The 17413-nt window shown below is 35.6% G+C and overlaps 1 pseudogene; it reads right to left on the bottom strand.

Annotated features, from left to right (window-relative positions):
• Window positions 1-2757: 2757 nt before the first annotated feature.
• On the bottom strand, window positions 2758-8755 carry LOC120137298 (annotated as a pseudogene).
• Between the last annotated feature and the right edge of the window lie 8658 nt (window positions 8756-17413).

Here is a 17413-nt window from a genome sequence, read left to right as displayed (position 1 = left end):
AATTTTCTGACTGCCGAAGGTCTTCCACGAAAGCTGCTCTCAACCATGCGTTGGGGGCAGCCTACTACCCTACCTCCCTCATACCCCATTGCATATGGGAATAGGGTTTTGTTGTTGTTAATATTTTAGGTTACGTTTAGTTAAAAATATTATTTTTTATTACATTTTTAGTTATATTCATTCTTCATCATTTTTTAACTTTAAATTAAATTGACACACAGTAAAATTACATGTTTTGGGTCCTACAACGATTTCAGGTGATATTACAAAACTCAAATTGATTTAAAAATTATTTTTTAAAATTTTAAATTATTTGAGTTGTTTTAGTTATTTGACTCAGTTTAAATTTTTGTTTTGCTTTTTGAATTTATCTATAGTTTAAAATTTTAAAATTCAAATAATCGAAAAAATAAAATTAAAATTAAAATGATGTGGTATTGATCTTTAACTAAATAATTTAACTCTTTGAAATTTAGATCCTAATTTTCTTATTTTTTAAATTTTTTATTTTAAATTTGTTTTTATTAAATTTGAACCACATACTCCATAATCATAATTGAACATCTATATAGTTTCAATTCAACTTTTTAACTATGATTTTTCTCTTTTTATAATTTAATCATAATCAGAACCAGATGTTCCATAACTATAATTTAATCTCACAATTTTGTATTTTTTAATTTGATCATTTGATTACAACTTTTTGCATATTCTTTTACGCACCAGTTCTAACTCTTTTATATTCTCATTAATATTTAGTTCTTAAAATAAATTGTTTAAAAAATAAAATTTTATTATACAATTTTAAATATTTAATTTATTAAATAATATTGCAAATCTTTTTATATACATTATATATAGGGTTATGATTCACTTACATCTAGTGTAAAACTTTTAATTTTAAATATTTTTATGATGGTTGGATGAGGGAAAAGATTGAAATTAACCCTTTGTTTTTTTTCCAGTAAATATATTTATTTTTTCTATTATTAATCTCAGCTTTTTAATATCTCTCATCCAATAGTCATAAAAGCTGTACAACTAAAATTTTTACATAGTATATATACATATAGGGCTAGGATCCAATTATATAGCATAAAACTTTTTAGTTTTACACCTTTTTAAGATCGTTAGATGAAAGAAAATCAAATGTTGAGATTAATAGTAGGAAATGAGAAAATATTGACTAAAAAACAAGGAGTTAATCCTAACATTTGATTTCCTCTCATTGAACGATCTTAAGAATGTGTAAAACTAAAAATTTTATACTAGGTGTAAGTGGATCCTAACCCATATTATACCGCCTTTCCCAAATAGGTGCCCAAACTATATCGTTTTCCCAAATAGGTGTCCGTACTTTTTTTCGATTTATCCAGGTGTCTAATTTACAAATGCTACCACTTTAGGTGCCTCGACTGTAACGGTCGTTAAATTCTACCATTAAAGGGCATGTGTCATGTTCTGATAATTTAAAAAAAAATAAAAAAAATGTTATTATATTTTAAAAAATCCAAAAAAAAACAAAAAAAAACTTTAAAAAATCCAAAAACTTTGAAAATCATAATTCCAACCCCTAAACCAACGCCAACGAATGCATTTTACCATCGATGAACCTCCACTCGACCTTACCTCCATCTAACGATTGATAACCCCATGAAAAACCACCAAAATAAGAGTCAATCGACGTGTGTAACCCGACGTTGCAAATCATGACCTTATGCAATCCTAACGGTCAATCGGTGGCAAGGATGACAACGTCTGACTAGGAAGATGGCAAAGACGACATCAGCAGCGGTGGCCGTGGTCGACAAGGACGACGTCGACGGTTAGGGATTTAGAGTTTTTGAATAGTTAAAGAAAAAATAGGGTAATTTTTTAAATATAATAATATTTTTAATTTTCTAAAAAATAAAATTCTCAAAATTATAGTAATACATATAACTTAACTGAGTTTTTTAACGAAAATTACAATTGATATACCTAAAGTGGTAACATTTGTAACATTACACCTGGATAAATTGAAAAAAAAATTAGACACCTATTCGGGGAAAAGGTATAATTTGAGCACCTATTTTTTAATTAATCCCATATACACACACATACATACATGATAAACAATGCCCATTTTATTTTTTAAGAGTAACTAATACGTTTTTGGCCTACAATGGTAATTTTGGTGATCTATATAAGTGAACAAAATTCGATTAAATTAAATAAATAAGTGTTCTTTTTCATTTTTTTAAGTTACTTGAGTTATTCAAATTAATTTGAATATTGATTCAAATTTTGGTGTGAGACGAGTTTGGGTTTTTTAACGTTCAAATAATCGGAAAATAAAAAAAAAATCATGCTTGAATTTTACCGACTTGATTTAATAGCGCCATCATTTAATTTGATCTTCCTATGCTTTATTCCAAATCACAAACAACATTCAAAAATTATATTAGCCGACTGATGTGTTGACCAAGGAATTACATTGATGAATGATAATTGTAGGACCAAATTATGCAAAAAAAAAGATAGTAATGGGGACCAAAAAACTTGAATTTATGTTACTATATACCCTATTTGGATCACGAAATGAAATGCAAGAGAAGACATACTAAGCAGGGATGGAATGGACAGTCACCCCTGTTTGAAGATTTTAAATTCTCGTATAATTTAGATATTTTCTATCGATTTTTTGTTTTCATCCCTTAAAATTGTATAAATTCGCCCTATATCATAAAATTTTATTATGTCCGTTCTTGATGCTAGTACTAAGCACTACTCGATTCAATTCAATCACATGTTCATGTTGTCAAATGCCAACCTGAAACAATACATCAAAATGTGTGTAGTGCCTTCCTAACTTAATTATGGCCACAAGAAAATTAACATTAGCGAAGCAAGAGATCCACTAACGGCAAAACCCCATTTTATACAGTGTCCTCTCTCTCTCCCTCCCTCCCTTCCCCACACAATCACAACAGAAAAGCAAAGTCTAAGATGTACAAGGAAAAGATCTACTACTTACTTTTTTCTTGCGTTGATGAATTAATCGTACAGCTGGCGTGATTCTACTCGTTCCCCAAGTTCAGAGAACCATCCTTCAGCTTTATGCTAAGACTGTTGAACCTCCCTCTCGAGTAATGTCGAGATGCCTTTCTCCAATCCGTACCGGTTTTCATCATGGCCACGAATTCCTCCTAGCTGATGCGTCCGTCCTGCATTTCCGAAATACTATTATGCAGTTGAACAGGTAAATGGTTATATGAATTTTTAGCGAGGAAACATCGGGTCACCTTGTCTGTGTCCACTTCTTGGAAGATGTCATTTGCGACATTTGTACAATCATCATCTCCATCCTCCAATAATGCATCCCGAAGCTCATCAGGCTCAATGAAACCATTGCCATCTTTATCAAAGTACGAAAAGGCTTTTCGAAGATGCTCATCATTGGCCATTCTTTGCAGATGGAGAGAAACAGCAAGAAATTCCCCGTAGTCCAATGTTCCTTTCCCATTAGCATCAACCTGTTGTCAAATATGCACATTTTTAGAATTGATAACTGAAAATAACATGACCTAAGCTATGATGCCACTATCCGAGTTAAATGAGATTTCAGAATGCAGCCACAGTTTTACAGCAACACTGAGGAAACATTTTCACGAGTCGAAAGCTGCTAAAGGTGGCTATCAAATTAAAATTTGACCAGCATTTGGGAAAAGAGATAAAAGGAAGTAACATTACCAGTGGACTCTACTCACTCTAGTATTAACACCAGAAAATTACAAAAACAGAAACAACTAAAATAAAATCTCTCATCAGCTACCCTAGAAATCCATCATGAAAAACTCGTATGCATGCAAAGTAACAGCTGAATACTCTACAATCCAAAAGACTAGTCTATTCTTTCAAAATCTAAACCAAATTCTTGCTTATCGGCTTATCCACAAGGAAAACGAAGTCACCTGATTTCTAGGAACCCTCAGCCTCCCAATTATTATGGTTTTTGTATGCATGGACATAAAATTGCAGGAGGTGAGGACATTGGTGCTTAAAGGCCATTCACTCCAAATTGTTACATAATTGGATATCCAGCTTCTTCAAAAATAAACTTCGGAGGGGGGAAAGGAAGAAACGGAGGGGGGAAAGGAAGAAAAAACTATGCAGACCACAATTTTGAAACTAATAAACAAAGTTAGCATGAGATACAACAGGAGCTAACAAATTGGCAGCCTCCAATTTAACTCAAATAAGTTCCACTCATAGCATGTCTTGGTCAACTAATACTTGTTAGTTGTTACCAAAAAAATAACTGCACTTTGCTGAGAAAAAGAAACTTCGACTACTATTTCAAATAGGAACTAGTACAAACTCGTAAAATTATAGTATCACAATACTAATTTATGGCAGCGTGTAAACCAAACATACTCACAACTTCAATAAGCATCTGCACTTCTGACACTGCAAGCTGTGAACCAAAATTTCTAAATCCAGCTTTCGGCTCTTCGATAGAAACAATGCCATCATTTTTGGTGTCCATTTTATTGAACATAACTTTGATATCTTCAACTTCTTCAACAGATAAGAACTCAGCAATAACCTGATTCAAATTACCTTTTAAGATTCTTCTACCTATGAAAGAAAAACAATAAATGATCAAGCAGAATTCTTAGTAGTGAGCCAACCCGCAAGACTTTTCTTTTGAATCTGTTCATCATAGAAAATTGTTTAAGCCTTGACTTAACAACATCACCAAGAGGCACATTGGGAGCTTTTTTAGCGTTTTGCAGCCAAGGATGCTCTGTGAGAAGAGTAAACACAGAGATTAGGCAAACTATTGGTAATCATAAAGACATTTGATGTAGAGCAAAAGAGGAACATATATCTTGGTATTTTAAAGTAATCATAGAAAGCATTAACAAGGTTTTAAATATTATATTTGAAGCTGCAGAAAAGGCTCATTAGAAGATCAATACAATCATGAAAGATGTGCCTAAATGCCTGGGCACCTCCATCCACCTCCCTTCCCTTAAATATGCACAAGAGGAGCATCAAATAGGAAATGTTAGTACCAAGAACTTGCTTTGCAGTGAGCCAGAGCTTTGGGTCTGGTTCCAACATTTGTCGAACTAGACTCTTAGCACTCTCTGAAACATTTGGCCACGGGTCACGTTTGAAATCTATTAACCCACGAATAATTGCCTGCGCAACACCTTGTTCAGACTCTGCATGGAAAACACTCTTCAATAACAATTCAACGCACTCTGATGCATGATACATTACACACATCCACCGGATATGCACACATCTGCATCGAGACAACCAAAACTCAACAGAAATAGACTTACCAGCCCAAAAAGGAGGAACTCCGCACAACAATATATAGAGAATGACTCCTGCACTCCATATATCAATTTCTGGCCCGTAATTCCGTTTGAGCACCTCAGGAGCCATATAATATGGACTTCCAACTATCTCAGAGAATCGTTCACCTGAAATTTACATATTGAAGCATTAGAACGCAGTATTAAAGAATAAAAACCACAACAAACAACAATAAAGGAAAAGTGGCCAAACAACAAGTACAGAAACCTCATACAACTTAGCATAATATTTACTCTTTCATACGGCCCCCAGTATCCTCACACCACATCCTACCAAATCATGCAGTTTTTTGCAATCAAAAATGAGAAATTATTTACCAGATAGAAATATCCATAAGCGCAAATAAATGGTTATAGTTGAAATTTGGAGCAAAACATTTTTGAACAAGAAACCTTGGAACTTTCTGCGCCTTTCATTCCAATTAGCAAGCAATGGAAGCATGTAAAGAATAAATCAAACTCAGCCACATCTTTGGCAATAGAACATGAAAATCTTCACAAAACCAAAGCAGATAGGTTTATAGCATACTACAGCATCCAATAATCAGAACATATGGTGGAAGAGAAAGGTAAATAATTTGAGAGAATTTGGCAAGAAAGGTTAACCAATTCTTGCCCATGACAACCCACCATATGAAATGGGAAATTTTGTATAAATTGAACAAACATGACCGACCATAACCATTATGGTGACAACTCAATGGCCAATGGTGGATGGAACAGTGTAAGAAAAACATTAGAACCGAGTCAAATCAGTTCATTGTGCAGTCATTTTCAAACCCAACACTTATATTGACCACCAATGTCTAGTCTAATGCTTCAGTTTGAGGTAGGTAAAAAGTACTGCATATTGTAGAATTAAACCAAGGAGAGTAAAGTATATATATACTTTTAATGATAAAAAAGGATGCAAAGAAAGACGAAATAACTTTCAATTCGTACAGGTAAAGGTAATGAATCGACCATGAGTAAATAACCAATAAAAACAAACATAGGATAATTGCGAGGAAAAAGGTAGGCTTCCAACTTCCAGCATGAGAGGAAATAATCAAAACTGCTTTGACAAAGACCAAACCACGCATTACCTCCTTATTCTGTTTGTTTATTACAGGCAAAATAAGTAGCTGGGAACATTGATTCAATGGAATGACAATTGACACATAAAGGCTTCCTTTAAATCATGGGTAAATAAAATGATCAAAGTGCATGCTTCGTCGCTACAAGCACCATACACAAAAATATGTAGGCAGAATATAGCAATAGCACATAGGCATGTCCAATCCGAGAAACATAGATAATTTTTTATGTCCTTTTCCTTGTATTCAAATGTTTTGTGACGAAACCAAAACACAGGTTGCCAAATACTGCATTTTCTACATTATTAAATAATTTCAACTAGTAATCTAGCATTATCACTAATAATTCTGACTAATATGCGGCATTCTTGAACAGGAACCCATTTGTTTATACGTTCAAACTTCTAAACAACTTACCTGGCTTGAAAAATATCGATAACCCAAAATCGATAGCTTTTAACGAGGAATTCTCTTTCTTATTAGCGAACAAAAAAATTTCAGGCTTCAAATCTCTATGAATCACACCATGCTTATGGCAAAGCTGAACCACTTCCATGATCATCCCCGTCACGGCGGCGGCGGCTCTCTCTGTGTAATGTCCCCTGTCGAAGATCCTATCAAAAAGCTCACCACCTTCACAGAGCTCCATCACCAAACGAACCGCATTGCCATCCTCGCAGGCTTCTTTCAAGCTCACAATGCTCGAATTCTTCGGCAAATGCTTCATAATCGCAACTTCTCGCCTCACATCGTTGATATCCACGGCCGTCCTGAACTTCCCCTTCGAGATTGACTTGCACGCTAGCAACTCGCGCGTGCCACGATCGATGCAGAGGTAAGTAACACCGAACTCACCCCGGCCGAGCTCGCGATCCACGAGGTACTTCTCCTCGATGTTCTCCTTAGGAACACCGCTGAGAACGGTGATCGGCGGCTTCTGCTTGGAAACGGCATCCTTGCGGCCGTGATCGTGACCGGTGAAGCTCGATTTCACGTCTTCTCTAGCGACCGCCGCCGGAGATCTACAACAATTCCCCTTTCTACCAAAGGAAACGCAGTTTTTATCCTCGTCTGGATCTCGTGGAACCACCAAAAATTCAAAAAAGGAAAAAAACTTACTAAAAATGCTTAGCTAGGGTTTCACATTATAGTCCTAAAAGCTAGACAAAAACCCCTAAACTCCCTAGCTTCTGCTCCTATGGAGAGGAATCGAAGAAAAGAGAGAAACTGAGAAGAAAAACAAAGGAAAGAGAGATTTATGGAATGAGAGAACAGACGGCAACGGACCAAACACTTTAGTGAGAGTTTCGTCTTTTAATATTATTATTATTAATTTTTTGAATTTTTTTAATTTCCATAACTTAAGCAAAAAAATAAAAATTAGTACTACGATTATATATATATATATATATATATATATATATTGTAAAGTGTGGATGTTCTTTCGTTTTATGAATTTGTCGGCTCATCGTAGAAAGAGAGAGATGGAAATGGGACGGTGAACTGGGGAAAGAGAGGAAAGGAGGGGGCAGGGGGGAGGGGATGGGGTGGCTTACTAACTTATTATACCAAGATTAATATTTAATTCCACATAATTTGATATATGTATTTTAGGCTAAACAATATGGATAGTATTTTTAATTTTTATCTGATCGATTTTGATCATTTTTTTTAAATAAATGTGTTTGGTCTCTTACGTTTTTTATTTAGTCTCTTGATTTGCTTGACGCCAGATTTCATATTAAGAGACGAATTTAAACTGTAAAAATAGATTTTTAATAAAAAAAATATATAGGAAAAATATAAAATGTATAATAATTTTAAAATTTAGGGGCTAATGTCCCAGTCCGCCCCCACTCAATTCATCCATGCTCTTGGTCGTTAACGAGTTAACAGAAACTTGAGTTGAGTTAACAGAAACTTCTTCAAAAATATAAAATGTATAATAATTTTAAAATTTAGGGGCTAATGTCCCAGTCCGCCCCCACTCAATCCATCCATGCTCTTGGTCGTTAACGAGTTAACAGAAACTTGAGTTGAGTTAACAGAAACTTCTTCTTCTTCTTCTTCTTGTTGCAGTGCTCATATTGTTTTGCTTATATTGTACTCTTTTGCTTTAGCTCCATGCGATGTAAGCACATAACTCTTCCCTCCTACATTGCTTATTCTACGAGAACCAAGAAACCCGCCTTTCTCATTGTCTCCTCCCTATCTAACAACCATAGCATCATCACAACGCTCCGACACCGTGTTCTCAAGGAAAAAGCTACCCGTACGAAATGATTCATAACGCTCACTTTTCACCATTTTAAAAGAATAAGACTGAAACCTAGCACTACCCAAGTCGGGACCATCTAAGACTATGGTGAACGAACAAAGTTTGTTGTTGTTGTTGTTCTTATAGGCTTCCTGCAATAGCAACAACCTGGGAGGCAGTTCCAAACACTTCTGAGCAAAGTCACAAAAAAAAAAAAGAGGCGACTGTGGAGCAAGCCTTGAGTTTTCCCGCTTCCTCTTCCTATAACGATGGGGTTAACGTCCCTCATTTTTTTTCCGGTGACATCATGTGTACATGTCGAGATGAAAATAATGGTAACCTCGATAGCTCTTTCTCTGCTTTAAATCCTATGGTTTGGTTCCAAAAGTAGTAATTATATGTTTAGGGTAAACTACACGGCACCGGTATGATCTCAGCCAGGTTTATCATCAATCAATATAGAGGTTGTTTTGAGTAAGAGATGTTAGAGGTAAAGCTAATACATAATATACTATCATTTTGCCATGTAACCAGGGACAGAGCCATGTAGGCCCTTGGGGAACCACTGCATCCCCCCCAAATATATATATATATATATATATATAATTTCCTATTTAGGCCTTTAAATTTTGATTTGTTTTGATTTTGCCCCATCTCATTTTCTAGTGTTATTTATATTTGTCCCCTTGAACTAAATATTGACTCTGTCCCTGCATGTAACACTTCTAAACCAACTGAGGGGTAAACAAGAGTTAATGACTGAGAGACTTAAACTGAATAGATTGATAACGTAAGAGACCAAAACACACTTAATTTTTAAACCGGTGACCAAAGTTGATGAGATTGAAAATAAAGGATACTATTCATATAGTTTACCCTATATTTTATGATAGTATTAGGGATACTTTTTACATTATTTATGTGTCAACACACATTTTTCGTCCTATTAGGATTCAAACTCCTAAAAATAGGATAGAATTTTAGGATTCAAACTCCTAAAAATAGGATAACATTTTGCTAGGATTCAAACTCCTAAAAATAGGATAGAGTTCTACTAAGATTTAAATTCCTAAAGATAGGATCCACAAACACTATAAATAGCCATTGTAACTCACCATTGTAACGGAGGATTTACACACAAAACACAGAGGAAAGCACGGAAAATACAAAGGCAAAGTTGTTGTAAATGATTCGAAAAGGAAATAAAAGGTAGCATCTTTTTTTACATTGGTTCGTTCATTTCTCGCATGTGCACATTATTTTTCTTGAGATTTGGTTCGAATAACCCAAAACGTGGGTTGCGCCGATGACCAAAAAGGGGTGGGATTTCGAAGTTTCGAATCTAGATCTACCCCCGAGGCGTGTTCATTTTTTTAAAATATTTAATTCTCCCCCCTAAATCATTTTTTTCCTACTTTATTATTCTTGTTATATATGCATATTACTTTCTATTAATTTTATTATATATGTTTTTTTATTAGTGTTATTATATATATATTTATATATATATATATATATATATATATATATTTCCTATTTTGCATGTATATATACGTATATTACTTTTGATTTTCTTTTTTTTATTATTATTATTTTACTTATATATATATATATATATGCTTTTACTTTTTTATATATTTTACTCATTTATTTATCTATTTTCTTTTTATATTTATCCTATATTTAATGTTTTTATATTCTTTTACTTGTTTTATTTATTTATTTGCATTATCATTTTATTTTTTAGTTGTTTGTTATGTATATATTAGTGTTATTGTTTTTTTATTTTATATATTCTATTCATTTTATATTTACTTTATTTCTTTCTTAATCTCCTTATTTTATTTGTTTTACTTTATTTATCATTTATTCATCTCTTCTAACCCATATTTTGACTTTTAAATGGTATATTTGTAAATCCGTCAAAGGTAAGTAATTTTGGATCATTATTTTATCTTTTAATTTAACTTGTTATTTTTCTTAATTAAGACAACTGGAAATTACGTAGTACCGAAAGGGCGGTTCAAGGGTGCTAATCCTTTCTTGACCGTAATCGACTCCCGAGCCCGACATATTTCTGGTAAGACGCAGATCAGGTAAGAAATAGGGTATCCGATCAACCCATTTATCTTTAAATAAATGATCGGTGGCGACTCCAATCCACATTTTTCAAGTCGAAGCCCAATTCCGGGGCACAACCGAAAGACGGTTGCGACAGCTTGGCGACTCCGCTGGGGAAGCAGGTAAGCGAGTCAGGCTAAGGTAATTTCCAGTTGTCTTTTTAACGAAAAGGGTAAGTTTGAATTTTAAGGCAACATTTCGATCCTTATTACTTACTTTTGGTTATATTTTTTTTCGAGTAAATAGTTGGACTGACCATTTTCTAATGATTTCAGCTTTCCAAACTTTTTCATCCAAAGGCTCTATACCCGAGCTCCAAACCCTTTTAAGTGGGGGTGAAAGCGACGCCTTCGTGTGAATTTATTCACCGTGTGGGCCTAGCAAGTAGCCTTCGGGATACATATACCTTATGCCTTCGTGTGAATTTATTCTCCGTGTGGGCATAAGGGAATGTTTCCTCTCGAGTTTAACTTAGTCCATATAAGCCTGTGATGGGTTTAGGACTAAGGGTCTGGTAAGCCCAAGGGGGCACCAACAAGGAGAACTCGGGTACCGTTTTTTTAGAACCTAAACCGGGAGATGATGGAGAATTAGAGCCCACCCCAAAACCTCATTTCAAACCCTAGGATGCCGGAATTATTTCCTGCTTTACTTTCTGTTCAAAGCATGCGAACTAGACAAATATGCGGTTAGGATTTGTGTGAAATTAGCATGCGGGATAGAGATCATGTCCGGGTAGGAATTAAAGCATGCGGGGTAGATATCATGTGGGGTAGGATTTTTCGTTTTTATTATTGTTTTGATTTATCTCACTAACTCTTTTTTACTTTTGTTCTCTTTTATTTTGTTTTCATTATTTGCATTATTTAAAAGAGGTGTTGATCCACCAAAAACTTGTTTGTTAAAACATGAATAATCTGCATTAATGGACAAAGGGGTTGTAATACAAGAGATAAGAACGCAGTGGTCTGGCTATGGTCCGAAAAGGTCTCAGAAAGAAAATGAGGACAATTTGCAAGACAACTATGTGTCACATTCATGGTGCCCACAATCAAGTACATCAAAAGTTAACTTTTCAAAAATGGGTTGACAAAGGTGGCAGGGGCAAGACGAGAAAAAGGTTACTGACCTCGAGAGTCCATTCAAAGACAACAAGAACAAGATGGCAAGTCATTGTCGACAAATTCAAGAAACAAGCAAATGAACTTCGAATAATCCCTTTGATGGAGGATTTCAATGGAATTTCCGATTCAGCAAAGGATGAAAGCCAGAGATGAAGTCATTCGACACTTTTTGGGAACCAATACAAAAAAACTCAACATTTTCACGATTCATCCAGAGAGGTCGGAGCGGTTCAACAGGTTATTCAACCGGTAAAAGACGAAGGCAAATGACTAGTCAACCGGTTCCGGGCCTAGAGGATTTAGTCCGGATGTACCTTTAAATATGTTTATTGTCTCTTAAAAGATAAAACACTTTTGTCCCAATAAAGGTTATTTACAATAACATACATGTTTTTGGATCAATGCCTCGAACATTTCATGCATTTTTGCATTTTGCATATACATTTCATTTTTTAAGTATTTTCATAAACATGAAATCTCTTCATGGAGAATTCGATGAAGTGGTTTTAACCACATGACACCACATGGAAGCAAGATTGTAACATCATAAAAAACTATCACAACGAATGAGCCCAATCAGCTGGTTGTACGACTAAAACTGCCAAGATGATCTGAGAAAAAAGTCCACATATCCTAAGGGCTACAATGTTGAAGCTATTTGTAGTTGCCACATAGGATGCTCCAAACATTCCTCTGAGAACTATAAGGCACTGAAGCGCAAGATCCAAAACCTGATGGATTCAGGGGCATTGACAGCCGAAGAAGGGGGCATGTCATATACCATTTGCACTTAGAGGATTGTTTTGTTTGAACACGTCACTGATATTTCATGTTTGCTTAATCTTTTAAACGATTGAATTTATGCTACTTTCTAAGGTGGAGCAATTGAACAAATTTTAATCTTTAGTTCTTCGAATATTAAATGAATTAAGGATTCTTTTAACTCTTCAAGAATTATAGATTTTGACATATGACAAGATTAGACCTTTCTTATCATGTCTCAAACCCCAAAATGAAATACCTTGATCATTACCAAAAGACCAAATTTTGACATAACTTCCCTTTGAAATTCTTGAACATTGTCTTTATCTTTTTGATACACCCATACCTTTCTTTGAGTCAAATAAAGTCACACCATTAGACTCAAAATTGACATTTTAATACCCAAGGCATTGAGTTGTTCATTTGAACATGAGCATTCTTCTAAGACACAATTTGGGGCATCTCGCCGGGAGCCTGAACATTGAGATATGTTGGGAGCAAGGAGCAAAAAAACAATTCATTCGAAATAATTCTATCACGCATTAACTACACTATTTTCATGTGAATGAAATTAATCCTGAAAATCTATCCCCCTGGGGATACCTCTTCTGTGAGGACTTCCATGTATGAAATGATGAACGGCTTTCTTTCTTTATCCCTTTACAACAGAGAAAATATATCTCTTGTGTCCCTTTTGAGCCTGTAGTATTTTTCTTCTGATTCAACCCTAACCAAGGATCACCCTCCACATTGGGGGGCAAGGTGGAAGAAATCTGCTCACATGAGTGAAGACATCAATCAAAAGGAGACACCAAAAGGTGGACCAAATGGCAAGTGCGAAGATCCAATCAAGAACAAAAAAGAAAAGAAGCAAAAAAGCAAAAAAAAAACAAAGAAAAAGAGAAACAAGAACAAAAGAAAAAAAGAGCAAAAATCAAAAAGAAAAAGGGACAAAAAGCACATGCAAAGATTCCATAAAGACAAATGGCACATCAAGCTTCAAACTATGAGATTGATCAAGCACAATCATTCCCGAATCTCTGAATCACTTCACTCGAAGATCATGGAACATCCAGAGAAAATCCAGAGAAACACATATGAGCAGATCCAAATTGAGCAAGACAGGATTGAAGGCATCAGAATGAATTGATCCTTGGTTCAACACCCTGAAACACTTGTTTGGTCCTATTTATCATTTTCTTTCATAACCATGAACCCTGGCCTACATTACGTGCCTTAAAAGTCCCTTCTAATCATACATGGATTTTTAAACAGAAGAGACTATCTTCAGATTTCATCCCGCCCATCAGGATTAATCTTTGTTTGCAAAAAACAATGTAATTAATGCATGGTAGAGAAAAATAACAAAGGGGGGTTCAAGACGTACATCCTTAATAGCGTCTTGAAACCAAAGGAGGGTTCGAGTTGAAAACCTGAAAAGGCAGCTCGAATATAAAAATTGTGCAACTGAGGCGATCACACAAATTCCTTGATAAGGCATCGCACAATCCGAGTGTGACCACAAATACTGGGAGTCGAAGAACACTCCCAGTAGAGGAGCATGCAGGCTATCCCATCAAACATTTGAGCATCAAATGCCAAACCTTTGAGCATCAAATGCCAAACCTTTGACCAAACACAATAACCTGAGACATTTTATCCTTTCCTTACTTGACTATCTCCCAAAGATAGCTTGGATCTTGGCAGTTGTCGAATAGCTATAATTTATTGAAGGATTAACATTGTAATTAATTCTTTGATATCCGATGAACTCTAGTTTTATGATTCGTCTCAATTGTAAAACCGTGATAGGGGCAATATTTTTAAAACTTGAGATTAAACATTTTTTGAAACTCTTTTAATTGATATTTTCATAAAAAGAGAAAGAAAAACATTTTTTTTTCAAACAAGACAGTCTCTCTAGAGTGGATCTTGGTAAATGACATGTGACTCTCAAACACAAAGCTCATGCTTAGAATCAATGATGAAACAAGAAATGAGGAACATTTGGGGTATCTTTGAAGATTCAACATCAAATATTGGGGCATTTTTGGATATTGAGGCATCTTTGGGGATTCAACATCCTAATACGAATTATCAGACCTTTTTCAGGAGATAAAATATAACCAATTCATGTTACATGCATCTTATGCATACATTTTAGAGCATCATATATATCATTTTCTTTCCACGTACATAATTTTTACAGCTTTAGAGTCAAGTTCGACTTCAAGACGAAGGATACTCGATTCAAAAGCACCTTTACAGATTGATGTCGGTGCTTAGCTCAGCAGCAAGAAGCTACACTTCAACCAACTCAACAGATAGAAAGATCGACATTCATTTTCAGATTCGACATTTCCAATATAAATTCTGTCTCGCTTGAGACAGTCTCATTTAATGCAGATGATTATCTCACTTGAGATTGCTTTTTTAAAACAAATTTTGTCTCCCTTGAGACAGTTTCTCTTAAAACATAAACATTGAAAACATTTCCCTTGAAATAAATTTCGTCTCTCTTGAGATAGTTTCCCTTGAAACAAAATTTTGTCTCTCTTGAGACAGTTTCCCTTGAAATAAATTTTGTCTCTCTTGAGACAATTTCCCTTGAAACAAAATATTTGAATATGTTTTCTTTGAAACAAATTTCGTCTCCCTTGAGACAGTTGCTTTTGGAACTAAGTTTTGTCTCTCTTGAGACAGTTTCTCTTAAAACAAATTTCGTCTATCTTGAGACAGTTTCCCTTGAAACAAAATCTTTGAATTTATTTCCCCTAAAACAAATTTTGTCTCCCTTGAGACAATTACTCTTGAAACACAAAATCTTCAAATTTATTTCCCTTAAAACATAATTTTGTTTCCCTTGAGACCGTTTCTCATGAAACAACAGATATCTTTGAGATCGTTTCCCTTGAAACAAATTATATCTCTTTCAAGACAACTTCTTTTGAAGCATCATCTGAACCGTTACACTCAGCTCAGGCACATACTTGAGATGGTCGAGAAGCATTTCTCAAATCAAAAATAGAATGTGCACATCAGATTTGAACATTTGAAGAATTCAAGATCAGGGATCAAAATTTGAAGATTCAAGAATCAAGATTCCAGACAGGCAACTGGTGATCGAGATGTCTCTCAAGAGCCCCAAGATAACATATGTTGCATATGCATTTTAGGCACACCTAAGAGCATTGCATCCATAGCATCACATATATGCATAACTTTTTCAGGTTTTAGCTAGAGTCAATTTCAACTTCGCGGCGAAGGATATTGAACTCAAAGCGACACAATTTGCTCGAGAGTGGATTTCAACTTCATGACGAAGGATATCTAGCTCGAAGCCAAACTTCACAATAAAGGGGTCTCCACGGTTTCAACTTCACGGCGAAGGGAATTGTGTCCACCCGCAACATACAATACTTGGATTTCAACTTCACGACGAAGGATATTCAAGTCAAGGCTCAACTTCACAACGAAGGGGCCATCTGCGATTTCAACTCCACGAAGGAGGATATCGTGGCACTCGAGGCAACACAAGTTCAACTTCACAACGAAGGGACGGCTGGTTGTCAACAAACAACTTCCCAATTTCAGAGCCAATTTCAACTTCACAACGAAGGATATTGGACTCCAGACAACGCAAGTTCAACTTCACGACGAAGGGACCGCTGCCTGTCAACAACAACTTCTCAATTTCAGAGCCAATTTCAACTTCACAATGAAGGATATTGGACTTCAGACAACGCAAGTTCAACTTCACGACGAAGGGACCGCTGCTTGTCAACAACAACTTCTCAATTTCAGAGCCAATTTCAACTTCACAACGAAGGATATTGGACTCCAGACAATGCAAGTTCAACTTCACGACGAAGGGACCGCTGCTTGTCAACAACAACTTCTCAATTTCAGAGTCAATTTCAACTTCACAACGAAGGATATTGGACTTCAGACAACGCAAGTTCAACTTCACGACGAAGGGACCGCTGCTTGTCAACAACAACTTCCCAATCTCAGAGCCAATTTCAACTTCACAACGAAGGATATTGGACTCCAGACAATGCAAGTTCAACTTCACGACGAAGGGACCGCTGCTTGTCAACAACAACTTCCCAATCTCAGAGCCAATTTCAACTTCACAACGAAGGATATTGGACTCCAGACAACGCAAGTTCAACTTCACGACGAAGGGACCGCTGCTTGTCAACAACAACTTCCCAATCTCAGAGCCAATTTCAACTTCACAGCGAAGGATATTGGACTCGAGACAACACACGTTCAACTTCACAACGAATGGACGGTTGGTTGTCAATAAACAATTTCCCGGTTCCAGAGCCAATTTCAACTTCACGACGGAGGATATTGGACTTGGAACAATGCTACCTACTTGGATTTCAACTTCACGACGAAGGATATCCAACTCAAAGAAGGATTATCTGCTATCAAAATTGTCGAGTTCAACTCCATTCATCTCGATGACACATCAATCGCACTACTTTCCGGTTGTAGTCGAGGTTTTCAAGTCGAGAAGAGGACCTGGGTTAGCCGTGCCTTAGTGACAAGCAACCATTTTCAAACAGCATAGCTTAAGTCAAGAAAAAACTATCTGTCAATGAAGATTTCTGAGTTCGATTCCGATCCAAGGTCTTTAAACCGAGAAGAAGACCGAAGGGTAACGGGAAACCACGTGCTGATTCAAATTCC

Source organism: Hibiscus syriacus, unplaced genomic scaffold (assembly GCF_006381635.1).
Source record: "Hibiscus syriacus cultivar Baekdansim isolate YM2019G1 unplaced genomic scaffold, ASM638163v2 tig00110656_pilon, whole genome shotgun sequence".
Lineage (NCBI taxonomy): Eukaryota > Viridiplantae > Streptophyta > Magnoliopsida > Malvales > Malvaceae > Hibiscus > Hibiscus syriacus.
This window is presented reverse-complemented; position numbering and strand designations above follow the sequence as displayed.